Source organism: Heptranchias perlo, unplaced genomic scaffold, assembly GCF_035084215.1.
Source record: "Heptranchias perlo isolate sHepPer1 unplaced genomic scaffold, sHepPer1.hap1 HAP1_SCAFFOLD_943, whole genome shotgun sequence".
Lineage (NCBI taxonomy): Eukaryota > Metazoa > Chordata > Chondrichthyes > Hexanchiformes > Hexanchidae > Heptranchias > Heptranchias perlo.
In genome coordinates, this window is record NW_027139985.1 from 31,923 (window position 1) to 38,042 (window position 6,120).

Genomic DNA, 6,120 nt, shown 5'->3' on the forward strand with positions numbered 1-6,120 from the left:
GGATAAACAGGGTAAGGTCAGGATAAACAGAGTAAGGTCAGGATAAACAGGGTAAGGTCAGGATAAACAGAGTAAGGTCAGGATAAACAGAGTAAGGTCAGGATAAACAGGGCAAGGTCAGGATAAACAGGGTAAGGTCAGGATAAACAGGGCAAGGTCAGGATAAACAGAGCAAGGTCATGATAAACAGGGTAAGGTCAGGATAAACAGGGTAAGGTCAGGATACACAGGGCAAGGTCAGGATAAACAGGGTAAGGTCAGGATAAACAGAGCAAGGTCAGGATAAACAGGGTAAGGTCAGGATAAACAGAGTAAGGTCAGGATAAACAGGGCAAGGTCAGGATAAACAGGGTAAGGTCAGGATAAACAGAGTAAGGTCAGGATAAACAGGGCAAGGTCAGGATAAACAGGGAAAGGTCAGGATAAACAGGGCAAGGTCAGGATAAACAGGGCAAGGTCAGGATAAACAGGGTAAGGTCAGGATAAACAGGGCAAGGTCAGGATAAACAGGGCAAGGTCAGGATAAACAGAGTAAGGTCAGGATAAACAGGGTAAGGTCAGGATAAACAGGGCAAGGTCAGGATAAACAGAGTAAGGTCAGGATAAACAGAGTAAGGTCAGGATAAACAGGGCAAGGTCAGGATAAATAGGATAAGGTCAGGATAAACAGGGTAAGGTCAGGATAAACAGGGTAAGGTCAGGATAAACAGGGCAAGGTCAGGATAAACAGGATAAGGTCAGGATAAACAGGGCAAGGTCAGGATAAACAGAGCAAGGTCAGGATAAACAGGGCAAGGTCAGGATAAACAGGGCAAGGTCAGGATAAACAGAGCAAGGTCAGGATAAACAGGGTAAGGTCAGGATAAACAGGGTAAGGTCAGGATAAACAGGGCAAGGTCAGGATAAACAGAGTAAGGTCAGGATAAACAGGGCAAGGTCAGGATAAACAGGGCAAGGTCAGGATAAACAGGGCAAGGTCAGGATAAACAGAGTAAGGTCAGGATAAACAGAGTGAGGTCAGGATAAACAGGGTAAGGTCAGGATAAACAGGGCAAGGTCAGGATAAACAGAGTAAGGTCAGGATAAACAGGGCAAGGTCAGGATAAACAGGGTAAGGTCAGGATAAACAGAGTAAGGTCAGGATAAACAGAGTAAGGTCAGGATAAACAGGGCAAGGTCAGGATAAACAGAGTAAGGTCAGGATAAACAGGGCAAGGTCAGGATAAACAGGGCAAGGTCAGGATAAACAGGGTAAGGTCAGGATAAACAGAGTAAGGTCAGGATAAACAGAGTAAGGTCAGGATAAACAGGGCAAGGTCAGGATAAACAGGGTAAGGTCAGGATAAACAGGGTAAGGTCAGGATAAACAGAGTAAGGTCAGGATAAACAGGGCAAGATCAGGAGAAACAGAGTAAGGTCAGGATAAACAGGGTAAGGTCAGGATAAACAGGGCAAGGTCAGGATAAACAGGGGAAGGTCAGGATAAACAGGGTAAGGTCAGGATAAACAGAGTAAGGTCAGGATAAACAGGGTAAGGTCAGGATAAACAGGGTAATGTCAGGATAAACAGGGTAAGGTCAGGATAAACAGGGTAAGGTCAGGATAAACAGAGTAAGGTCAGGATAAACAGGGTAAGGTCAGGATAAACAGGGTAATGTCAGGATAAACAGGGTAAGGTCAGGATAAACAGGGCAAGGTCAGGATAAACAGAGTAAGGTCAGGATAAACAGGGTAAGGTCAGGATAAACAGGGCAAGGTCAGATTAAACAGGGTAAGGTCAGGTTAAACAGGGCAAGGTCAGGAGAAACAGAGTAAGGTCAGGATAAACAGAGTAAGGTCAGGATAAACAGGGTAAGGTCAGGATAAAAAGAGTAAGGTCAGGATAAACAGGGCAAGGTCAGGATAAACAGAGTAAGGTCAGGATAAACAGGGTAAGGTCAGGATAAACAGGGCAAGGTCAGGATAAACAGAGTAAGGTCAGGATAAACAGAGTAAGGTCAGGATAAACAGGGTAAGGTCAGGAAAACAGGGTAAGGTCAGGATAAACAGGGCAAGGTCAGGATAAACAGGGTCAGGTCAGGATAAACAGAGTAAGGTCAGGATAAACAGAGTAAAATCAGGATAAACAGGGTAATGTCAGGATAAACAGGGTAAGGTCAGGATAAACAGGGTAAGGTCAGGATAAACAGGGCAAGGTCAGGATAAACAGGGTAAGGTCAGGATAAACAGAGCAAGGTCAGGATAAACAGGGTAACTTCAGGATAAACAGTGTAAGGTCAGGATAAACAGGATAAGGTCAGGATAAACAGGGTAAGGTCAGGATAAACAGGGTAAGGTCAGGATAAACAGGGTAAGGTCAGGATAAACAGGGCAAGGTCAGGATAAACAGGGTAAGGTCAGGATAAACAGAGTAAGGTCAGGATAAACAGGGTAAGGTCTGGATAAACAGGGTAAGGTCAGGATAAACAGGGCAAGGTCAGGATAAACAGGGTAAGGTCAGGATAAACAGGGCAAGGTCAGGATAAACAGGGCAAGGTCAGGATAAACAGGGTAAGGTCAGGATAAACAGGGTAAGGTCAGGATAAACAGAGCAAGGTCAGGATAAACAGGGTCAGGTCAGGATAAACAGGGTAAGGTCAGGATAAACAGGGCAAGGTCAGGATAAACAGGGCAAGGTCAGGATAAACAGAGTAAGGTCAGGATAAACAGGGGAAGGTCAGGATAAACAGGGTAATGTCAGGATAAACAGGGTAAGGTCAGGATAAACTGGGTAAGGTCAGGATAAACAGTGCAAGGTCAGGATAAACAGGGTAAGGTCAGGATAAACAGGGTAAGGTCAGGATAAACAGAGCAAGGTCAGGATAAACAGGGTAAGGTCAGGATAAACAGGGCAAGGTCAGGATAAACAGGGTAAGGTCAGGATAAACAGGGTAAGGTCAGGATAAACAGGGTAAGGTCAGGATAAACAGGGTAAGGTCAGGATAAACAGGGTAAGGTCAGGATAAACAGAGTAAGGTCAGGATAAACAGGGCAAGGTCAGGATAAACAGGGTAAGGTCAGGATAAACAGGGCAAGGTCAGGATAAACAGGGGAAGGTCAGGATAAACAGGGGAAGGTCAGGATAAACAGGGTAAGGTCAGGATAAACAGGGCAAGGTCAGGATAAACAGGGTAAGGTCAGGATAAACAGGGGAAGGTCAGGATAAACAGAGTAAGGTCAGGATAAACAGGGCAAGCTCAGGATAAACAGGGTAAGGTCAGGATAAACAGGGTAAGGTCAGGATAAACAGGGTAAGGTCAGGATAAACAGGGTAAGGTCAGGATGAACAGGGTAATGTCAGGATAAACAGGGCAAGGTCAGGATAAACAGGGCAAGGTCAGGATAAACAGGGCAATGTTAGGATAAACAGGGTAAGGTCAGGATAAACAGGGCAAGGTCAGGATAAACAGGGCAATGTCAGGATAAACAGGGTAAGGTCAGGATAAACAGAGTAAGGTCAGGATAAACAGGGCAAGCTCAGGATAAACAGGGTAAGGTCAGGATAAACAGGGTAAGGTCAGGATAAACAGGGTAAGGTCAGGATGAACAGGGTAATGTCAGGATAAACAGAGTAAGGTCAGGATAAACAGGGTAAGGTCAGGATAAACAGGGTAAGGTCAGGATAAACAGGGCAAGGTCAGGATAAACAGGGTAAGGTCAGGATAAACAGAGCAAGGTCAGGATAAACAGGGTAAGGTCAGGATAAACAGGGTGAGGTCAGGATAAACAGGGTAAGGTCAGGATAAACAGAGCAAGGTCAGGATAAACAGGGTAAGGTCAGGATAAACAGGGCAAGGTCAGGATAAACAGGGTAAGGTCAGGATAAACAGGGTAAGGTCAGGATAAACAGGGTAAGGTCAGGATAAACAGGGCAAGGTCAGGATAAACAGGGTAAGGTCAGGATAAACAGGGGAAGGTCAGGATAAACAGGGTAAGGTCAGGATAAACAGGGCAAGGTCAGGATAAACAGGGTAAGGTCAGGATAAACAGGGTAAGGTCAGGATAAACAGGGTAAGGTCAGGATAAACAGGGTAAGGTCAGGATAAACAGAGTAAGGTCAGGATAAACAGGGCAAGGTCAGGAAAAACAGTGCAAGGTCAGGATAAACAGAGTAAGGTCAGGATAAACAGGGCAAGGTCAGGATAAACAGGGTAAGGTCAGGATAAACAGGGCAAGGTCAGGATAAACAGGGTAAGGTCAGGATAAACAGAGTAAGGTCAGGATAAACAGGGCAAGGTCAGGATAAACAGGGTAAGGTCAGGATAAACAGGGTAAGGTCAGGATAAACAGAGTAAGGTCAGGATAAACAGGGTAAGGTCAGGATAAACAGGGTAAGGTCAGGATAAACAGGGTAAGGTCAGGATAAACAGAGTAAGGTCAGGATAAACAGGATAAGGTCAGGATAAACAGGGTAAGGTCAGGATAAACAGGGCAAGGTCAGGATAAACAGGGTAAGGTCAGGATAAACAGAGTAAGGTCAGGATAAACAGGGTAAGGTCTGGATAAACAGGGTAAGGTCAGGATAAACAGGGCAAGGTCAGGATAAACAGGGCAAGGTCAGGATATACAGGGCAAGGTCAGGATAAACAGGGCAAGGTCAGGATAAACAGGGTAAGGTCAGGATAAACAGGGTAAGGTCAGGATAAACAGAGCAAGGTCAGGATAAACAGGGTAAGGTCAGGATAAACAGGGTAAGGTCAGGATAAACAGGGTAAGGTCAGAATAAACAGGGTAAGGTCAGGATAAACAGGGCAAGGTCAGGATAAACAGGGTAAGGTCAGAATAAACAGGGTAAGGTCAGGATAAACAGGGCAAGGTCAGGATAAACAGGGCAAGGTCAGGATAAACAGAGTAAGGTCAGCATAAACAGGGCAAGGTCAGGATAAACAGGGTAAGGTCAGGATAAACAGGGCAAGGTCAGGATAAACAGGGCAAGGTCAGGATAAACAGGGCAATGTCAGGATAAACAGGGTAAGGTCAGGATAAACAGAGTAAGGTCAGGATAAACAGAGCAAGGTCAGGATAAACAGAGTCAGGTCAGGATAAACAGGGTAAGGTCAGGATAAACAGGGTAAGGTCAGGATAAACAGGGTAAGGTCAGGATAAACAGGGCAAGTTCAGGATAAACAGGGTAAGGTCAGGATAAACAGGGTAAGGTCAGGATAAACAGTGCAAGGTCAGGATAAACAGTGCAAGGTCAGGATAAACAGAGCAAGGTCAGGATAAACAGAGTCAGGTCAGGATAAACAGGGTAAGGTCAGGATAAACAGGGTAAGGTCAGGATAAACAGGGTAAGGTCAGGATAAACAGGGTAAGGTCAGGATAAACAGAGTAATGTCATGATAAACAGAGTAAGGTCAGGATAAACAGGGCAAGTTCAGGATAAACAGGGTAAGGTCAGGATAAACAGGGCAAGGTCAGGATAAACAGGGTAATGTCAGGATAAACAGAGTAAGGTCAGGATAAACAGAGTAAGGTCAGGATAAACAGGGCAAGGTCATGATAAACAGAGTAAGGTCAGGATAAACAGGGCAAGTTCAGGATAAACAGGGTAAGGTCAGGATAAACAGGGCAAGGTCAGGATAAACAAAGTAAGGTCAGGATAAACAGGGTAAGGTCAGGATAAACAGGGTAAGGTCAGGATAAACAGAGTAAGGTCAGGATAAACAGAGTAAGGTCAGGATAAACAGGGCAAGGTCAGGATAAACAGAGTAAGGTCAGGATAAACAGGGTAAGGTCAGGATAAACAGGGCAAGGTCAGGATAAACAGGGCAAGGTCAGGATAAACAGGGTAAGGTCAGGATAAACTGGGTAAGGTCAGGATAAACAGGGTAAGGTCAGGATAAACAGGGTAAGGTCAGGATAAACAGGGCAAGGTCAGGATAAACAGGGTAATGTCAGGATAAACAGAGTAAGGTCAGGATAAACAGAGTAAGGTCAGGATAAACAGGGCAAGGTCAGGATAAACAGGGTAAGGTCAGGATAAACAGGGCAAGGTCAGGATAAACAGGGTAAGGTCAGGATAAACAGGGTAACGTCAGGATAAACAGAGTAAGGTCAGGATAAACAGAGTAAGGTCAG